This window comes from Lissotriton vulgaris, chromosome 1_1, assembly GCF_964263255.1.
Source record: "Lissotriton vulgaris chromosome 1_1, aLisVul1.2, whole genome shotgun sequence".
NCBI lineage: Eukaryota > Metazoa > Chordata > Amphibia > Caudata > Salamandridae > Lissotriton > Lissotriton vulgaris.
This window is the reverse complement of record NC_141685.1, coordinates 237231858-237253411: the sequence shown is the minus strand read 5'-3', so window position 1 is coordinate 237253411 and position 21554 is coordinate 237231858. Positions and strand designations below refer to the sequence as shown.

The 21554-nt window shown below is 45.7% G+C and overlaps 2 non-coding genes across 2 annotated transcripts; one reads left to right on the top strand and one right to left on the bottom strand.

Annotated features, from left to right (window-relative positions):
• Nucleotides 1–16694: 16694 nt before the first annotated feature.
• Nucleotides 16695–16777, bottom strand: TRNAL-CAG (transfer RNA leucine (anticodon CAG)). The gene has a single exon. It is a non-coding gene; the product is annotated as a tRNA-Leu (tRNA).
• Nucleotides 16778–21119: 4342 nt separating this feature from the next.
• TRNAV-CAC (transfer RNA valine (anticodon CAC)) lies at nt 21120–21192 on the top strand. Its single transcript has one exon. It is a non-coding gene; the product is annotated as a tRNA-Val (tRNA).
• The last annotated feature ends 362 nt before the right edge of the window (nt 21193–21554 follow it).

Below are 21554 nucleotides of genomic sequence, written 5' to 3'. Positions count from 1 at the left end.
TCGCGACTAAAGTATAACAAGCATGCCCATTGGTCATCCCAGTGTAAACCAGTAGTATTATTGGTAGATTGGCGGCAACGCTGGGCGAGGTTTAATTTTGTGTGTCGGTTGTCAAGGAAACTATGGGGACGATGTAAATGAATGCGATATCAGACGCATATATATGAGAGGTAAAGTAGAAACAGACAGCACTCGTTTCATCTTTAGATTACATCCTCGTGATATGTGTTGTCATAAAATACACTGTAGGTGTGTACTGAAAGGGATTACATGTGAAAGGATATTTAACCAACGTAGACCGAGGTAATTTACACAGAAAACCCATGCGCTCATGCACTAATTGGTGAAAGCAGACATGGTGTAAATGTCCACGTGGTGGGCGTGGGCCCACACGGGGGCTAGTGAATACTAGCCACAGGAAAACTGTGCCAAGGACCAAAGAGGTTCAGTGAGGACATATTCATATAGTTGGTAATATCTCAGTTTAGGGAATACATTGCAATTGGCAGACTACAAAGTGGACCATGGGATTTCATCATTCAGACCTTCATGATGTGTGTTAAGCTTTAGTACCCATCTTTGTTCTTTAATTAGTAGGTACTTAGCCACATCCGCTGTGTGTGATGGAATGAAGGGTTGTTCCAGGACAGTCCAATGAAATTCCGTAGCTAGATGTTTTGCTTTCAGGAAATGGGTGGTTAGTTTCGTGGCCTGTCTAGCACATCGAATGGTGCTTTTATGTTCCGATATTCTTATTCGGACTTTCCGTGTGGTCATACCCACATATTTATATCCACAGGGGCAGGTTATCAGATAGATCAAACGGTCACTGTTACAGTTGGTAAACTTCGTCTGCTTCCAAGGTCTTGATGTGCCAATATCAATTTCGACCGACTTTGTCGTCTGAGCACACACCTGACAATTCCCGCATGGGTGATGTCCCTGGACTGGAGGGTAGTTCCATAGTGAACCTACAGCTCTTGGTTGGTCTTCACGTGGTCTGGTGTGCACCAGTCTGTCTTTTAGGTTAGGACCCCTCTTGAAGGAGACTAAGGGACGTGGAAGGGTCAAACGTCCCGAGTTCAAAATCGGCCAGTGTTTCCGAACCATACTTTGGATTTTGTTGGAGAGATTCCCAAAGGTATGAACAAAAGTTAGTCGATCCAGTTTAGTCTTTGGGGTCTGGGTTCCAACAGGGCTTGCCGATTATTGTTCATTGCTCGTTTCATGGACTGTTGGACTAGTCTGGGGGGGTATTTCCGGGCAACCAGTTGAGTACTCAACATGCTGGAGTGTTTCTTAAATGCCGTAGTTGTTGAACAGTTTCTCTGAACCCGTAAAAACTGGCCAAAAGGAAGATTCTCCTTCAGGGATTTCGGGTGGTAGCTGTCAAACAGTAACAGCGAGTTTCTGGAGGTGGGTTTTCTGTAGAGCTCTGTTTGTAGGCCCTCTAGTTTCGCAATGATTAATAGGTCAAGAAAAGCCAGCTCATGATGACCTATTTCAATGGTGAACTTCAAATGATTGTTTCTGCTGTTAAGCCAACTCAGGAATTCGATGCATTTTTCTTTTGTCCCTCTCCAAACTACAAAAATGTCATCGATATACCTTTTCCAGGTCCTCAGGTTATCGATGAAGGGATTGCGATCATTCAATATGTGGTCTTGTTCAAATGAGTGAACGTATAAATTTGCCAAGCTGGGAGTATAAACGCTCCCCATGCTGGTTCCAGATATTTGTAAGTAGACCTGCTCTTCGAATTGAAAGAAGTTCTGTTTCATAGCCAATGTGGCGCAGGCCATTATGAACTGGACAGGTGTAATGCTGTTCAGTTCCCTGAAATCCAGTAGTTGGTGTACAACGTCCAATGTCTCATCCTGAGGGATGGAGGTGTAAATTGCCTCCACGTCAAAAGAGACCAAAAGGTCGGTATCCATGTTGAACTCGATGTCAGGTATTAATCTTAACAAATCCGTCGTATCTTTAAGATACGTGGGCATTTCTTGCACCATCGGTCTCAGGAAATGATCCACGAAAGTGGAGAGGGGTTCCAGGGCCAATCCTATCCCCGAGATTATGGGGCGTCCTGGGGGTGGTCGCTGTTCTTTATGGACCTTTGGTAAGGTGTAAAAATATGGCATCTTTGGATGTTCTGTACATAAGTAAGAGGCCTCGGCTGGTGTTATCCATCCTTCCGAGGACGCTTCTTCCACCAGCGTTTTGATGTTACGTTTTAGTTCTTCAGTAGGATCATGGTTCAGGGGAGAGTAAGCATTCCTCATGTTCAGTTGTCTGAGGCACTCGTTGCGATAGGTCTCGGTATCGAGTATGACAATCGATCCGCCCTTGTCAGCCGGTTTTATTATGAGGTCCTTATTCTCAGTTAAGGATTTAAGCGCTAGATGCTGTGCTTTAGGCAAGTTATAGAAATTTATTCGCACTGCACACCCCAGTCCCATGTCTTTTTCCACTCATTAAGATCGAGTGGTAGACCACACTGTAATTAATAACCACATAAGGGACCTCCTTACCACCAGGTCATCCTTTGATTGTGGCACTGATTTTCTCAGACGGGTGGTCCGGATAAAATCCCAAATGATGAAGGGCGGATCCGTATGGTGACTGATGGGTATTTTCCTCATCCTTTGAGAGCCTTTTGTGTCTAATCATTTTTGACCCCTGGGTGATTAAGGGACTGTGGTTGATTAGGCGGCTAGCGTACACCTTTGAGCTGTGTTTGTTTTTAGACCCTCTGGTACCTTTTGTTGTTTTCAAGTTCTTTGGGGATTGTACCAGGAGCTAGGTCTATAAATCTCCCCGAGGTCCTCTCTTACCGTAGTGTTTCTTGTTAGCATCAATTACATACAAACTGACCAATGAGCATGTGACATTTCAAAAGTAGCGCATGACGACAATCCCATTTTCCGTTGTCCTGCCCACCAGAAATGACCAAGCACATTCCAATATCCTGTTCGATCAGGCCAGACAAACCCATCATAAAACCTCAACCCAAATCAGTGATTAGGCCATAAAGGAAAGAACAGAAACAGATGAGAAACAAGATAGAAGGGTGGGTGCATGTATCGTAAACTTAGCAATGTCCTGCTCTTTGATCTCTATCTGACCAGCTGTTTAACAAGCAACTGGCTCAACGAGGTCAGCCAGGGAGTCAGTTCGGCCAGGTCACACAAGAGTCAGCTAAGGTATACGTGTCCCAAGGACCCGTTCGGCCATAGTCATCGGCCTATGTGAGGGCAACCACATAAAATAGCTGCCGTACACAAAATGGAACCCGAGGGTTCAAACGAAATCCCTGAATACGTAGTGTTCTCATTGATCGATTGTTACGGAAAACACTCGTACACACCGCACTCATGATTTGCAGTCCGCTAATACTAAAATCGTCTATATCCGATGACCTTTATTACACGGGTTCAGAATCTACGAACCACGGACCCTCAAACTACGGAACCACAGACCCTCCTTTTGCCCTTACATAGGCAACAAACCCAAACCCATGTCAGTCTGAATCTAGGTCTAAATTCATCAGTTCATCGATATGTTGCTGTAGCATCATCCTAGTACTTAGTACCTCTCTCTGGACAGGTCTCCTAACACATGAAGTAGCGCAAAGTAGGCATGGGCGGAAAATCCGTTTCGCTCGCGGATTTTGCGGATTTTCGGGAAATCCGCAATCCGCGAGATTCGCGAATCTCCCGCAAAATCCGCAAATCCGCGAGCAGCGGATTTTGCTCGCACTGCTCGCACTGTTCGCGTGAGTTCGCGGCTTCCCAGTACAACTTCGCGCCCCGCGAATAAGTGCTAAATTGCAGAAATACGATCTTAGCAAAACTGAAACTACTTGCCAGGTTCAAAAGTTCAGGCTCATCATTAGTAGCCATTTCCTGTAGTGCTTCCTGAGGGGCCCCTCCAGAGTTCAGTTGCCAGTTGCAACTATTATGTGACCCTGCTCTGAACCTCAGAATAGTTACACATATGCCACAAAGGTCCTGAATTACAGCTAAGGGAGACAAGCAGGAGCCAGGCTGGAAGTTAAAATCCATTAATCAGCCCCTAATTCATTATTGTCAGTTGGGGCAGGGCAGGTGTTGTAACTAATTTTGCAACAATGAAAGCACTTAGCAAGTGCAAAAGATCACTAATCAGGGCGCACTAAGGAAGCAGGTGCCAGCTAAAAAAATATTCTGTGACACATTAATCAGCCCCAAATTAATTCAGGTCACTTGAGGCAGGGAAGGTGTGCTTTGCTTTGCCGAAAATAATGTACACTGGACAACCAGAGGGTGTGGTGATGAAACAGAGGGTGGCATGGGTGGGCCAGAGGGTGGCATGAGTAGTCAGAGAGTGGCAGTGGTGACAGAGAGTGGCAGTGATGAAGAAGAGTGTCCCAAACAGGCTGGACACGTAGAAACAACAAGTTCGCGAAACTTGCGACCCGACAGGTAAGTTCGCAAATTGCGAAATTGTAAAAACCCTCGCGAACTGGCAGAAACACGGGCGAACACACAAAAAAAAAATCCGCAAATTCGCGGGAATTCGCGGATTTTGCGGATTGCGAATTCGCAAATCCGCAAAATTCGCGAACGCGAGATCCGCAAAATTCGCTCATGCTTAGCGCAAAGGCCACATATAGCAGGAGCACACTGTGCACAGAGACAGAACAACAGGAAAAGGATAGCTAAGATCATTCCAATGACCATCAGAATCTTCCATCCCCACGTGGATAACAATCCCCAAAACCATCCCATCAGCGACCAATCTCCCTTGTCTATATGTACAGACTCGGAGATCTTGTGTAGTTTGGAAATGGCCTGGAAAACTGTCGGAGCGTGTCTGGAATGAAAACGCAGCAGCTCGATTGAATCAGTTTACACACTCCACCTCTGTCTGCAAGTATGACATCAAGAGCAACTCTATTTTGAAGTGTCATAAGTCGATCCGACTGGAGCTCAGCAGTCAAGTTACTAAGGGCATCGGCAGTTTTGACTATGGTGGATTCAACCACTCTCGTCAACTGGCGAATGTTCCTGCTGTTAGCCATCGGTCCCCAGAACGGCAGAAAACCCTTAAAGAAATCGTCCAACTCTTGCCCTGCGGTATCTTCCTTACTGAAGACACCTCTAGTAACTCTCATCTTATGGTAATCTGCCGCAGCTGAAAAAGTGGTAGGCAACAGGAAAGAAACAAAACATGTGCCCGAGAAGTCAGGGGGCAACCATGTATACGCTTTGCCATAACAGATGAAATAGGTACCCTTAGCTGCTAGAAACGCTGGGGAACTCTGAGACGCAAATACGTAAATCTCAGTGCAAATACTCTTCCCTAACTGAGCTTTTGGATTCTTGACATTACCCTGCAGACAATAGCGACCCTGATGGGGCACTATCCAAATCGGTGGAGAACTTGTCGCTCGCTGGTTAACACTCAGACTAACTCCATATCCAGTAACGTTCCAACCAATATATGGTTGTCTCTCATCTCTCGGAATAGTCTCATACGAACTAGTTCCTTTGAGCATGTCAACTATACCCTTGGCTAGAGCACTATTCTTCGGATTATCTTTCGCTGAACGTTGGGGATAGACACTATGAGCATAATGAACATCGTTCTATATGCCCAAATAGAACCATTTAGGCTAAAAGGCAAAACCAGGTACGGAATACCTTTATCGGTTGTATGGGGCCTTAGGCCACAAATCCAACAATTTGTCGTGTTCATAACTAGCTGGTTTTGGTGCAGAAGCTGAACAAAGGAATTATTAGCAAATTCCAATCTTCTAACAATTTCATGTTTGGGCAGAGGGTAAAAAGAATGAGAAGAAATAGTAGGAGGAGGTATAGGTTGAGTAGTGGGCACAAACGTCACTTTAAACGAAAATGTCACAAAACCAATTAAAAATATAATTAAGCTCAGCAACATAAAAAATCGTTTTCGTGTCATTAGTTTGCAACTTTTGCTCTAAAAGCTTATTCTTTGAACAGGTCTCTCCAACTCGAAGAACTCCATCCTCACTAAATTGCTGCTCACGGTAGTAGGGTGTTCTATGCTGTGGAATGCTTCTGTCAGCCCAGGGCAACTCCTTTAGGCCAACCAGAACCTTCGACCTAGTGTCTCAGGCTTGCACTCCAAAGACTTCTGCAACCGCGACCCTACAGCTGAACCCGGATGGCGGTTCGAAAAAACTAAAATCAAAGTAGTTCCTCGGAGGAGAGTTAACCTGCAAACAGAAAAATCATAAAAACTTTATTTATTTATTTGTCCCATGACGCTTGGTCGCAAATTATAACGGTCTTTGCCAGGCACTGTTTGTTCGCGGAACAAGAGTTCAGGTTCAGTAGTATTCAAACGATTCAAAGGAGGCACAGCTTCTTGAAGAAGATCGTCACTTTCTTGCTCAGTGTTCGTTCCAATCAAACGGGCATCGCTGAAAGGCAGAAAACGAGGCACAGCCCCAGTTTCAGAATCAGGAAGTCCTTTCTGGACCCACCGGTCGTACGGCAAGGGCAAAGGAGCCCTTTTGCAGTGTACGCCGTGGATCCAATTCTTTTTCCCGTGCACTCGTACTGCGGAACGTGTAGACAACAAAACAAGGAAGGGTCCTGTCCAGCGGGGCTGCTCGTTCTTGCTCCGCTGAAAGTTCTTGACGAACATCCAGGAACCAGGTTCAACGGCGTGTCCTGGATCTTCAGAAGCCTGTGGTAGAATGTCATGAACCTGTTGGTGTAAGACACGCAATTTAGCCGTCAGTTCATACAAGTAATCAAGCAACACAGGGTGTTCAACCTCACTAAACTTCGTCGGTATTGGCACGCCCCAAATATTCGCCGGGCAGCCAATCACGACCTCATACGGACTCAAACCCATTCGTGAATGCACAGTCATTCTAGTGCACAAAAGAGCTAGGGGGAAAGCATCTGGCCATTGTAAACCAGAGCTCGCTTGAATTTTGGCCAATTTTAATTTGAGAGTGCCATTATAGCACTCGACTAAACCAGCTGATTGGGGGTGATTTGCAGCGTGGAACTTCTGTCGAATACCTAATCCATCACATACTCTCTTCATCACCTGACCCACAAATTCACTTCCATTGTCACTCCAGATCATTCTCGGCAAACCATACCTAGGGAAAAACTCTTTGATAAGGGCTTTCGCTGTGGACAAGGCAGTATTGTCCTTCAAATGTTAAGCTTCCACCCATCTAGAAAAAGAGCAAACAACCACTAACACATACTTTAGGTTGTTGCACCGCTCCATGTGGATGAAATCTAGCTGCAAAGCCTCAAACGGATACGTTAGAGGAGCAAAATGACCAGCTGGAGTTGGAGTTCCCTTACCAGGATTGTACATCAAACACACCATACAGTTCTTGACCAGATTCTCTGCACATTTATGAATTCCAGTATTCTGCCAAACCGGAGCCAACAACTTGCAAATCCCTTTCACGCTGATATGTGCCATTCCATCAGCCATTGTAACCACCGGAAGCACATACGCATCAGGTAACAACCATCTCTGATGCTCTGACAAATCAATCCAACAACCATTGGAATCCAATTTGCCCTTGCTTTCTCTCCATTCATTCAACTCTTTCTCTGTAGCTTCAGCTTGGATGGATTTCACACTCTCAATCGTATCTTCACACATACTTCTATCCGGAACCCATCTCGCCGGACCCACAACATACATTCGACTCATCACATATCTCGCAGTTTCTTTCGCAACTTCGTCTGCAAACGCATTACCACGACCAACATCATCAGTAACTTTCTTATGCGCACTGCATTTTACAATCGCTATTTGCAACGGCAAAGTAAGAGATTCAAGAAGTTCATTCACCAACTGACCATGCTGGATCTTCGTTCCGTGCGAAGTCAGGAACCCACACTCTCTCCACAAACGTCCAAAGCTATGAGCCACTCCAAACGCCTACTGGCTGTCAGTATATACATTCACTCGTTTTCCTTTCGCCAACACACATGCTCTTGTTAATGCAATCAACTCTGCTGCTTACGCTGAATTATGTGGGATATGTGCAGCTTCAACAATCGTATGCAAAGTCGTAACAGCATATGCCGAAGTCGTATCACCATTCGGAAGCTTGAAGCACGAACCATCAACCCACAAAGTACCATCACACTCTGAAAGAGGAGTATCCCTAAGGTCTATCCTCCCTTTCGTTTCTTCCTCAATCCTAAGGAAACAATCATGCTGTTCAGCAACATCTGTCTCAACTGCAATCGGCAACAACGTAGCTGGTTTCAACGTGTTGCATCTCTTTATATGCACACGACTCGCTAACATAAAACAAGGTCAATTCGTAACCCAACAACCGAGCACTAGTTAAGTGCTGTGTCTTGGTACGATTCAACAAGGTAGCCACTGCATGTGGAACCATCATAATTAGTGTATTGCCCATAACCAAACCAGCAGACTGTTGAATTGAAACAGCCGCTGCTGCTGTAGCTCTTAGGCAACTCGGCAATGCTCTAGCTACCAGATCCAAAGTTGACGAAAAATAAGCACATGGACGCTGCTTATCGGCAAATTGTTGAGTCAACACTGACAATGCACATCCCTCTCTCTCGTGAACATACAATGTGAAAGGCTTGCTGTAGTCGGGAGTACCCAACACAGGAGCCGAACACAACGCATCACGCAATTCTGAAAAGCTTTTCTGACATTCGTCAGTCCAAGGAATAGGATTTGGAGTATCCTTAACAGTAAGAGCAATCAAAGATTTCGCTAACAACGAAAAATTCGGAATCCACTGTCTACAATGCGATGTAATACCTAGAAAAGCACGTACTTCTCTTTGTGTCGTAGGCACACTCATATTCACAATGGCTTGAGTTCTTTCTGGAGTCAGTTTCCTTCCCTCCTTCGATAAGAGGTGACCCAAGTAGGTAACTTCTTGTCGACAATATTGCAATTTCGAAAGAGAAACCTTATGATGGAAATCAGACAAATGACGCAACAACGACAAGGTAGCCTCTCTACAAATCTCTTCATTGGCGGCAGCAACTAACAAATCATCGATATACTGAACAAGAGCAGCACCATCAGGTAAAACAAGCAAATTGAGTTGTGTTTTCAATGCCTGACTATAGATCGATGGACTCTCACAATAGCCTTGGGGAGCGTGCTTAAAGCGGAAACTTCATCCTCCTAAAGAGAATCCAAAAATGTCTCTACTTTCCACGGCAATCGGGATGCTGAAGAAGGCATTCTTCAAGTCAATCACCGAAAACCACGTGGCTGTAGCCGGAATCAAAGTCAGTAAAGCGGTGATATCAGGTACAACAGGGAATTGCGGAACAACAATCTTATTCACCTCGCGAAGATCGATCACAAACCTATATACAGGAGGCTGTGAAGAATCAGTTCTCTTCAGAACCGTCAAAACCGGACTATTGCACACGTTACCTCTTGTTTCCTCAATCACACCTTTCTCAATCAGATCATAGATGATTGCCAAAAGTGCTCTTTCACCATCACTGGAGATGCGATATTGCGGGATGCGTGGTAATTTAGCATTCATTTTCAACGTCACAACATATGGCGGAATCTCTAGGAGACCCACATCGTTAGGACCAGTAGCCCATAGAGAATCAGGGAGAGAAGACAATTCAGGTGGAAGTCGATCTTTAGACATTGGAGAGATCACTCTCTCACCCAACGTAAGGTGTACTCCTGACGGAGAACAATATAGCGTCGCATACAATCTCTTTAACAAGTCCAATCCCAACAAGTCCAATCCCAACAAGTTCTCACCACAACCGGTCGTCAAAATGAGGGGTGCTTCGAATTTTCGAGGTCCAACAGAAAGAGACAATGGAGTAGAAATCGGATTCGTAACCGGGCCGCCAGAGAAACCTACTGAAACATTCTTAAAGCCAGACAAAGGTGCGTCAGGGAGTTTAGAGTGCATGATAGAACTCTTCGCAGCACCAGTATCCAACAGAAAAGGCTCTGACACACCTGATGCAGTCACTTCAACAAAGGGTCCACTCTGATCTACTGGAACTGAAACAACTCCCTCTCTTTTTCCATGGCTGTCCTAACAATCATTACCATTCACTTCCTCACCTTCGACGTAGTAATCGTCTGTATAGTACTGTGCCGTCCTACCAGACGCACCATTCTGCTGATCAAAGCTATTCATAGATTTCTGAGGAGGCAAAGAACGCGTATTCCAACCACGACCTCTACCTCTAGGCGCTTGTTGAGCACCTCGACCTCTCACACCAGAAGCATCATTTGTGCGCTGTAACAGAACCGGACAACTACTCTTGAAATGACCCTCTTCTTTGCAATACGAACATTGATTAGGGCCAACGGGAAAAAGTGGTTGAGAAGACTCACTCCTTTGTGAGTTTCTCGAATATTGCTGATTCTGCTGATAATCGCGCTGATTATTACGGGGCGGATAAGCTTGTTGTAGAAGAACTTTAGTCTTCAATTCCTTAGTCTTCCTATCTGCTTTCTCTATCTCATCCTTATTCCTATTTTCATAGTACTGGGCAGTAGCTAAAATCTGCGCTGACGTAGAAACAGCCCAAGCACTCTCAGAATCCTTTAACCTATTGCACAATTCGGGAAGCAGATTATGAACGAATTTGTCGACGAACAATCTCTGACCACCTTCAGTAGCCATGTCCTGACCAGTGTGGTCTACAAAGGTCTCTTCAAACGGCGTGAAAAAGTCAGACACAGTCTCATCTTTCTTCTGCTTGCACGCAGACAACTTATCCCAGGTAACACGCACTTCAGGCATCAAAGTCTTCATATAAGTGACAATTTTACCAGGGAGTTCAGCAATCACATCTTCAGGCTTAGCACCGCCTACTTGTCTATTATCAGCATCTCTAAGGTTAACCCATGTCTCACCTAATTCCCCTGCATGATCCATATGACGAATCTTACTCCAAATAGGCTGTGGAACAACATTTCCAAACAACATATCTATATCTGCCAGATTCATAATACATGTACCCGCAGTTTGAGTTAGCTCCTTATAGTATCCTGCTGGATTTTTGCGCGGATCAGGCAAAGTCTGCTTAACCCCTTCCATGCGGCCGCGATTCCCCTGGTGTGCTGTAAACAGCATGAACAGGGGCGGGCCGTGACGAACCCCAGCCGTCATCAGCACACGAGCACCGTAGTGCATGAAGGCTGGGGTTCGTCATCAGCATGGAAGGGGTTAAGAGATAAGACTTCAGCACGCTTCCATGGAACATGTACCCAAACATGCTGAAAGTGTGCAGCAACATTTCCATCTTGAAGTCTCCAAACTGGAGGAACCTCACGCATCGGATATTGACGCGCCTTCCTCCTAACGGACGAATCAGGCTCAAACAGTCGCTGAGAAAAAGACTCACTCCTAAACGACAACAACGTCGCAACTGCTTTCTCAACCTCGATACCCACACCAGTCCCTTTCGCAAACTCAGAACGTATACAATACAACTCAGACGGAGTTTGTCCCACTTCATCTTCCCATTGTTCAAAAAGGAAAGCACACATCATATCAAAAATGTACCGTTGCTTCGGTGCTTCCCATTTATGGAAAACATCCATAACACCCCCAAGATCGTACTGCGTAGGATACGTAATCCATTTACGTGCCATAAGATCCAACACTGTCCGTTCATCAACATTAGGCAATTGACTACGCGATCGTCTATGCTCGACAGGAGACATACCCAATGAACCCAACAGAGGAGAAAAGATACTAGCAACAGCGTCAGTCATTCTCTGTCGAGCAGAAGGGGAAGGTGACAAAAGAAGAGGAGACGGAACAATATGAGAGGAAGCCAAAGTCGGAACAGGAGAAGTACACAGGACAGAGACGTAGGAGTAGGAGACGAAGGAGGTAGCAAAGTTGGCAGCCCTTGAGAAGGCTGCACCAAAGGAATAGTAGCCAACGGAAGAGGAGCTGGCTGTGGAGGAATCGCAGGTGGCAAAGCAACCGGAGGTTGCGCGACTACAACTGGCGGCAGTGGTGCCGTAGCATTCTGTGCATAAGGGGGTGGTGAACTCAATAGATGCGACATTAAAGGATCTTTCACAAGATCTTTCTTCTCTTCTTGCTTTTTAGTTAGCAAAGCTGGGTAGCACTTATCTATCGCTAGTTTATGCTGCCTAAGCATCTGTTCGCTTTCCTGTTCTTCTTCATTATCCCTAAACTGTATAGCAGCTTGCACCATTGACATACCTCGTTCATGTTTATGCTTCTTTGCTAACTTAATTTCTTTCTGTTTGGCTTCCTTTCGCCATAAGCGGAAAGAGTCAAACATCGCCGGCCGGGCTTTCTTCTTGAACAGTTTAACTTCGAGATTGTCTAAAATCTCATTTTCAAAGCTACCATAACGGGGCCACTGTAGGACACCGTCTTTTCTCGTATATTTAACCCAGATGTCATTATAACCCATGGGGCCCACACCATGTTTTACATAGAGCTCATAGGTCGGAGTTCCAATCGGAGGAACCGGACACGAATCCTCCAATCGGGAATCCCTAGTAAAACCAAAACCAAATATCTTTCCAAGTCTGCTAAGACCATGCATTTTCGCCCACTAGTCTAGCTTCAAACTTCAAGGGAAATCTCAAAACGATAGTCTCGTGAATACACGAGTCCCTCGGCTTTGGGGCCTGCAGGTACCAAATCAAAGCGATCCCGAAGGATACCAAAACAAAACTAAGGGCTGGGAGACGCTCCACTCATACTTAACTGAAATGTCGATGGCGTCACCAGAAGACCCGTCTATTGTCTTGCTCTACAAATCGTCTAATGGCTCCAAGACAGGGCGACAGTCAGGGCAGCAGTCCTTCGTAGCCGTCAGAAAGCGGGGAACCTCACAGCAAAGACTTTCGGACCACGACGACAAACAGTGGTCGATGAAGTGGCAGGCCTTCCTCCAGAATTTCCACACGAAGCTCCTCACGATCTTCGGGCTTGGACCGGTACCGCTGAAGTCGCCCCACGTTGGGCGCCAACTGAAGAACCGGGTTTTAGAACCCAGCAGCGCCAGGGATAACGCTCGATGTCTTCGGGTTCCCCTGCCTCGGCAAAACAGAGACACGGGACTCTTCTTGATAGACGTCAAAGACCAAAGTTTATTGGCTGCAACCAGGAACAGAGATCTATGAAGCACAACACGGGTGGTTCGCTAGAGACTGCACAAATTCATTGAGCGGAGCATGGTCTTTTATGCCAGAAATCACATTCCAGGCTAGCATCAATTACATACAAACTGACCAATGAGCATGTGACATTTCAAAAGTAGCGCATGACGACAATCCCATTTTCCGTTGTCCTGCCCACCAGAAATGACCAAGCACATTCCAATATCCTGTTCGATCATGCCGGACAAACCCATCATATAACCTCAACCCAAATCAGTGATTAGGCCATAAAGGAAAGAACAGAAACAGATGAGAAACAAGATAGAAGGGTGGGTGCATGTATCGTAAACTCAGCAATGTCCTGCTCTTTGATCTCTATCCGACCAGCTGTTTAACAAGGAACTGGCTCAACGAGGTCAGCCTTAGGCAAGGGAGTCAGTTCGGCCAGGTCACATAAGAGTCAGCTAAGGTATACGTGTCCCAAGGACCCAATTGGCCATAGTCATTGGACTATGTGAGGGCAACCACACAAAATGGCTGCCGTACACAAAATGGAACCCGAGGGTTCAAACGAAATCCCTGAATACGTAGTGTTCTCATTGATCGATTGTTACAGAAAACACTCGTACACACCGCACTCATGATTTGCGGTCAGCTAATACCAAAATCGTCTATATCCGACGACCTTTATTACACGGGTTCAGAATCTACGAACCACGGACCCTCAAACTACGGAACCACACAGGCTTCATCCATGTAATGTCCCCCAATGCAAGGAAACACGAGGCGCCGCTATGCATTGCACTGAGTTACTTTTGGGATAAAACCCCGGGCAAAGCCATGCAAACCTTGAACTGTCTGTATTGGTAAATCCCAATATGATGGAGTTTGCGTCATGGCTGCGCCAAGTGGCGCATCCCCAAAACAAAATCTTAGTAACTCAGTACATATTTACATATATAGCACACACGCCAGCTCTTTAGGGTGCATTTACTGGTATGTAGGAAAGGCACATAAAACTTTCATTTGGGGGAGGGCCGGTGCTTCTACCAAAGGTCGGGGAGGATCCAAAGGCGCAATTACATTTTTCCTCGAAGGCCATATTTTATTGCACAATTCTGCTTTTGGGGAGGGGCAGTGGGGGCGTGGCTTAATAACTGAGAAGAGTAGGGTGAGACTGAGAGGATCCGAAGGTGGGAAGAGATAAGGCACTTTAGAAGTGAGGGGACAGATAAGAACAGAGCAGCAACTAAAGGCAGAATGAGGGCTCTACCACAGCCGAGTCGGTACTGCCCTTCACTGCCCTGTCCCTTCTCTCTCGGTGCAGGGTGTGGAATCAAAGGCGAAGCACATGAGAAGGTGTCAAAAGAGAGAGGGCAAGAAAAGAGACTCAGGGTGGCTTCTGTGATGCAGATAGCTCCTGAAAAGGAAAACATGATAAATCTATGGAAGGAAATGGTGGGAGGTGTTCTGAAATAAAGACTATCACTCATAAAATATGCTAGGCTAAGAACAGGATGGAGTACATCTCACATTACAATTAGTGATTTCAGCTCTCATCAGAAGCCCGGATAGCACAGTCGGTAGAGCATCAGTATTTTAAACTGAGGGTCCAGGGTTCAAGTCCCTGTTCGGGCGTGTACAGTTTTTTTCATGATGACTATGTTCTATTGAAAAGTTGCACACATAAAATCAATCCTTTCTTTGTTCACTCATGAACACAGCACCACTCAGCACCACCACAGCACCACCCAGCACCACCACAGCACCACTCAGCACCACCACAACATCACTCAGCAGCACCACTCAGCAGCACCACAGCACCACTCAGCACATCCACATTAACACTCAGCACCACCACATTATCACTCCGCACCACTCAGCACCACCACAGCACCACTCAGCACCACCACATCACTCAGCAGCACCACTCAGCACCACTCTGCACCACCACAGCATCATACAGCACCACCACAGCACCAATCAGCGCAACCACAGCATCACTCAGCACAACCACAGGACCACCACAGCACTACCACAGCACCACTCAGCACCACCACAGCACCACTCAGCACCACCACATTATCACTCAGCACCACCACAGCACCACTCAGCACCACCACATTATCATTCAGCACCACCACAGCACCACTCTGCACCACCACAGCATCATTCAGCGCAACCCCAGCACCACCACATTATCACTCAGCACCACCACATTATCACTCAGCACCACCACGGCACCACTCAGCACCCCCACATCACCACCCAGCACCACCACAGCATCACCCAGCACGACCACAACATCACTCAGCAGCACCACTCTGCACCACAACAGCATCATTCAGCACCGCCACAGCACCACTCAGTGCAACCAAAGCATCACTCAGCACCACCACATTATCACTCAGCACCACCACATTATCACTCAGCACCACCACAGCACCACTCTGCACCAGCACAGCATCATTCAGCACCACCACGGCACCACTCAGCACCACCATAGCACCACTCAGTGCAACCACAGCATCACTCAGCACAACCACAGCATCACTCAGCGCAACCCCAGAACCACCACATTATCACTCAGCACTACCACATTATCATTCAGCACCACCACATTATCACTCAGCACCACCACAGCACCACTCAGCACCACCACAGCACCACCCTGCACCACCACAGCACCACTCAGCACCACCACAACATCACTCAGCAGCACCACTCAGCACCTTCACAGCACCACTCAGCACCACCACATTATCACTCAGCACCACCACATTATCACTCAGCACCACCACATTATCACTCAACACCACCACAGCACCACTCTGCACCACCACAGCATCATTCAGCACTACCACAGCACCACCACAGCATCACTCAGCACCACCACAGCATCACTGGTTCAAATATGTTCTCTCAATGTTTCAAGCTTTATTACTAATGTCACAAAAAGATGTTAATATTTCACTTCTGTTCTTGGATTTTCGTCACAATAAAATACACTGATCATAATCTTCACAAAAGTTATTTACAAAAGTTTAAGCTATTGCCATCATAAATTACTATCACTTTTATTTAAGTATTAATTATTTTAAAAAACGTAAAAGCCATTGTTACTTGTAATATCAATACATCTAAGTCACGTAAATACAAAACATGTTGCATTATAAATGCTATAGGTGTCACATTTGCGAAAGTTATAACTATTGGCATTGTAAATGACAAAGCTATTCATTTAGCTATTTTCAAAAACCACATAAATAAAAAAATGCCATTTACAAGACCAATAGCTCAAACTTTCATAATGCGAGACCTATTGCATTGCAAATGCGTGTTGACTTTTCAGTCTCTCAAGTCGATAAGAATATGAGTCTGTGATTTACTGTTTCAAGAGCCCCCTGCTGGCACTTAGAACAAGCAACAGTAAATAGAATTTAGCGCTAATTTACGAAAGTAGGTTATGCATTGCATTATCTGAAATGCCGGCGCTTGGAAAAAACACTGAATTCAAGTCTAAAATTGCAGGTCACAAAAATTGATGCTGTCAGAAGTGGGATTCGAACCCACGCCTCCAGAGGAGACTGCGACCTGAACGCAGCGCCTTAGACCGCTCGGCCATCCTGACTTGCACAACAGTGCGCGGGGGGGCGTGGTTCCCAGCTGATAAAATGACAGCTTGTTTGATTCTCTTAGGATTTCCGTCTTTGCCGTTAAAAAGACTTCCTGTCCAGGGAGCTGGTGGGGTTCAGAGATGTTTCTAAGGATGACTCCTGAATACCGAGAGCCTCGACTGTGGGCTCGGCTCTGGACACAGCTCCGTAATTCACTCCCCCACACCCAACACTCGGGATACTGTGTAAAAATATCATCTTGTTTCTGTGGGGGAAATCTTTTTTTCTTTGCAGCGTTCCTGGAAAGTTGAGTCAGGGCGGCAGATCGCGGTAGAGCGGGGTTCAGGGCTGCACAGTTGCGGGGTGCGGTCAATCCTCACAGCCCCTGCACACATTGGCTGCCTCCAGTTTCGGGGTCTCATGTTTATCAAACTGAACAACAAAACTGAAGACGAAGAACCAGGTTCTGAGGGGGATTCACAGAAAAGGAGACAAGATCCAGAGTCCCCCACTGATAGGGTGACCAACTGGCATTGGTGCAAATTCAGGACGGTGAGTATAAAAATTCAGGACAAAGGATCAAAATTCAGGACACAAATTCAGGACAGGAGGTCAAAATTCAGGACAAAACTTCAGGACAATTGGATAAGTTTTACAGACACATCAGAGGTCGCGCAATTGTATATAAGTAAGCCCAGCCATATCTAGACATATTCAGCCATTTGCAAACCTATCCATCATGTATCCTTCCATCTTTCATTTCACTCATCCATCCCTTCATCCATCCTTTCACTCATCCATCTATTATCCATCCATCCGCCCTTTCACCCTATCCATCTGTACACTCATCCATCCACTCTTCTACCCATCCATCCATTCACTAATCCATCCAGCCATTTACCCTTTCACCCATCCAGCCATCCTTTCACCTACTCATCCATCCACCCAGTCACTGATCCTTCCACCCATCCACCCTTTCAGTCATCCATCAACCTCCCTTTCTCTCTCCATCGACTCTTTCACTTAGCCATCCTTCCTTCAATCCATCCATCCATCCACCCACCCTCCTATCCATCCATCTATCTACTTATCCGCTCATGAATCCATCCATTGACCCTATCACTCATCCATCCTTTCTCTCATCCATTTATCCTTTCACTCCTTCACTGGTCTATTAATCATTTTGTCCATCTACCTTCCCTTTCACTCACTCATCCATCCTTACATCCACCCTTTCATTCATCCGTCCATCCATTCGCCCTTTCACTTATCAATTCATCAATGAATCCATCATTTCACTCATCCATCCACCCACTCACTCATCATCCACCTTTTCACTCATCCATCCTTTCACTCATCCATCCACCCTTTTACCCATCCAGCTACCCTTCCACCCATACATCCAGCTATTTCCGTTTTCTCTCTTCCATCCTTCCACTCACTCATCAATCCATCCATCCATCCCCTCCCATTATCCATATATTCAATCTTTCATTCATCCATTCACCCTTTCAAGGTTTATTTACAATTTAGTGACAGTAATTAGGCTCTGTGAAGTGAACCCTGTGCTGCCTCGGTGTAATCAGGGCCGGTTCTAGGATGTTTGGAACCCTAGGCAGAAAGGGAATGTCTCACACAAGTGCTTCCTTGTTCAATTAACGAAGTGCATGAGCTTGGTCAGCTTGGCTTTAAAGTTCAATCACATGCAGCTTCATAGCCTGGTAAGAGGAGGCAGTAGCTACATGGAGTGTAGATATTAACACACTTTGAATGACCCTTCTAAATCATGGAGCACTTTGACTGGATATACCGCATTCTGAGTCTACTGAACAAGTGGCTTTTCCAACCCATGCTATTGACTACTTCTGTTTTATCTACATCTGCACAATAAAAAGGATTGCAGTAAAATGCTTAATTACTTAAACGATAGAGTTTATTGAAATTGAATGAAGCATGCCCTGACACATGGCGATTGGGAAGAATGAGCAGGCAAGAGAAGAGTACAGGCCTGGGCAGAGAGGGGTCCAGTAAATGAACAAACAAGCAGCACAAAGGCAAGCGCACCATGATGTACTGAGAAGATGGGAACAATTCATTTCAGAGCTTTTGCCTCTATGCAAGTGCCATAACCTTCTTTTTAATGAAAGCTGGTATATACTATCTCTAGTGGCCCTGTTGCTTGGCTACTCTTCCTCATGACTTGCTTCTTCCTGGGGACATACGCCATGGGGCAAGGTTAAAATGATTGGCTATCCCGATCTGTGTTCCATTTAATGCCCCTCCACCAAACTTCAAATCTTCTGTCCTTGTGACTCCTGGGAGGCGGGTTCAAAAGAGGAGACCAGGGTGCAGTTTCTGGAAATCCCTCTTACAATGGGGCTCAGTAGGGGGTGCTCATTCCTGCCAGCATGGCTGCTTAGATAATTGTTGCTGTAATTCGTTGATCATCAGAAATCTTGAATATATGAGGAAAACATGCTAGAAATTTGCTGCACAATAAATAGCATGGCAACATAACGTAAATTGTAAACTGGTTGTTTGACTTTCAGGTCTGCAGAGTTAAAATCTCCCAGGTCAGATCTCAAACAGGCGAGCATGCTGACCAGGCATGGGGCTCAGAGGAAGGACACAAACATGGACTTAAGACATTCTTGAAAAGCACTGCGCTTGGCAAGCAAATTTCGTCCACAGTGCTTCCCATTGTTCCACACCCACATCACCTTATGTTTAAAATGCTCCTGGAGGATGTGTAAAGGCTTTAATATTAAATCACAATGTTACATAAGAGCAAGTCAGTGACCATTGTTGAAGGGAGGCAGATATTTGGTAATAGTACAAGTATGGTCACCTGGTAAAAATAACATTGGCAAAACCAGTATGTCTGGCTTACAAGAGTGCCTCTTCATTGATTGTGGAATTTAGTTACTGTGTCACTCATCAAACATATATGGACCTGTGCATTAATTCATCCACTTTTTGACTCATTCTATAATTGAGTCATCCATCTACAATACTCTACCCGCACTCGCACACCATCAACGAAGGGCCACATTAATTTACAAGCCAGACCTTCTTACTTTGCCAATACATATTGACAGACAATGTTTGTAACGGCACAAATCTAGCTATAAAGGCAGCTGAGTGCTGTACAAAATAGTATTTACTAAGTACATCATTATTTCATGAGGAATCTCTTGTCGCAGTCATATTAAAGCAAACTCGACTGCAGCCATCTGGACCACACTAGCACAACTTTGTAAACAGTGATGGTTTTAATTTCTTGCACAGTTTATTCACCAAAATGTAACCATTGCAGTGTTGATTGCACTGTCACTTAATCATTAAAAGTCAGAAGTAACATTGCCTTAGCAGAATCTCTACAGAGCATGTTTTGTAAAATGTACTGCTTAAAAATGTGGGGCCACTTCCATTGCATGCCTGACGCACCATGCGGACAGCTTTAAATTGCACGCTCTGTCTAACCAGCAGTGTAATCTACTCCAGTGGGGTAAGAATGATATATTCCAAGAAATGGTTGTATACAAGACGCATTCAGTGCTGTTTGCATGTGAATGGATGCCCCTGCTCCTGCCGCTGCCGCCCCTCCCTCTGTCACCTTCAGCACCTCTTAACAGCTCATCAAGGGCTGAAGGTGTGAGGGTTGCCATCCCTCTGTGCCTCGCCAATGCTGATGGGTATCTGAGCTTTTGTACTGCCTTGGAATCTGTTACACCCGACCTCAGCAGTATCGCAGGCAAGAAGGGAGGTGGGGGCCAGCTGTGCCGGTTGTGCGACCAGTTAAAATTACGGACAAATGGCGTCCGTCAAAGAATCCTTCACGGACAACGGACAGACGGCCGAAATTACGGACTGTCCGTGAAATTTACGGACGGTTGGTCACCCTACCCACTGAGCCAAGCTCTGCCCCCGCAGCTGAGGCTCAGCCCGGGCTCGGGGTTTGTAGCGCCCGGATCTCGGCTGAGAAGCCTCAGGGCGCTGGAAACATGAAGGGTCGGTCAGCCCCACACCCCCCATGCACCTGCCGCCGGCTGACTCGGAGCCGAGGTGTCCCCGAAAGTGAGCAATGCACTTACTAATCCTAGCGAAATGTTAGCTTGATCATAAATAGTCAGAATAAAATATTTGTTTTTCACGAAGAAAAAGGCTTAGTAAGTTTTTTGCTGTAGCGGGACAGGAGCAAAAACTCAGATTGCAAAGAAAGACAGCGAATACACATAGCGATAACAGATTTGGAAATGACTTCTGAAGCTAAGAGTTATAAGCAGAACTTTTCAGCAGATACCAGGAGCGCTGGACTGCAATGTGTACAAAAGGCCCGTGCTCCTGTCCATGTCAGTTTCCGTAGTGTAGTGGTTATCACGTTCGCCTCACACGCGAAAGGTCCCCGGTTCGAAACCGGGCGGAAACACTTTTTACAAAATACATACTAAAGATGAGTTCAAGAATATATCTAGAAAAGAAAGTGACTAGGTGCTTCATTTTACTTCGGTAGTAAACTGTTATTGATGACTGCAGAACAGATAAAATCATATACTCCCAATGTATTTGCTGTTCAAAAGGCAATACTGACTAAAAATCATGTTCTGAATTGTATTCAATATAGGGGCTAAACGAATTGAAGGTATATGGTTTTACCTGTGCAGTCAGACAGATACAGAAGAAATGATAGACCATGGCATCAATCACGCCCTCGCTTCCATCCATCTACAGTGCCAACAAGAGTGCGAAGCTGGCATTGAACATCTCTGTATTAAAGCGCCGAGGGCAGGC